Genomic DNA, 679 nt, shown 5'->3' with positions numbered 1-679 from the left:
ACAATCCAGCGCCCGCCCTTTCCTGGTTTTGATTGGCTTACGAGCCTGCTTGTATTGCGTTCGACTTTTTTATTGGTTATTAAGCTGTCATAAAGTAAAGGGGCTGGTTCAGAATTTTTGTTTTGTTTTTAGTTTTGTCTTTTCTGTTAAATATTTGTTGACATTTTTCATATACTTTCGTGACTTCTTGTAACACATTACCATTCTGCAGATAGTATCATATATCACAGTATCGCATAGCAGTTTGCCTCCTCCATGCAGGTTAGAGTATGAGTCCTGAGAGACAGGGGCACCACCAAGGAGGGCCACGGGGGGGCACTGGCCACCCCTCAAAATTTGCTGGTCCCCCCAGTAAGATTGTCTTATGCTGGTAATAATTTTAATAAACGTGAGCACAAGAGAGGAAGACACCCTGCAATGAGTTGAAACATTAACTTGTTTTTTTTTCCTGATTATAGAATTTTTGTCATTCGCATTGTGTCACTTTGTATGTTCCTCACGATTTCCTGGTGTCACCCTCTCCCCTCCGCTGCACCCCTGCACTCTTCTGTTTTGGGTGTGCCAACCCAATATTTTTAGTGGCCCCCATATGGCCACCCCATGAAAAAAATTTGGAGGCCCCCCTGCTGAGAGAGACCTCTTACGTCAATAAAAGTAATAACTAAACTATTAAAGTAAA

Source organism: Oreochromis niloticus, linkage group LG17, assembly GCF_001858045.2.
Source record: "Oreochromis niloticus isolate F11D_XX linkage group LG17, O_niloticus_UMD_NMBU, whole genome shotgun sequence".
Lineage (NCBI taxonomy): Eukaryota > Metazoa > Chordata > Actinopteri > Cichliformes > Cichlidae > Oreochromis > Oreochromis niloticus.
The sequence above is the reverse complement of the archived record's forward strand: the minus strand, read 5'-3'. Positions refer to the sequence as shown.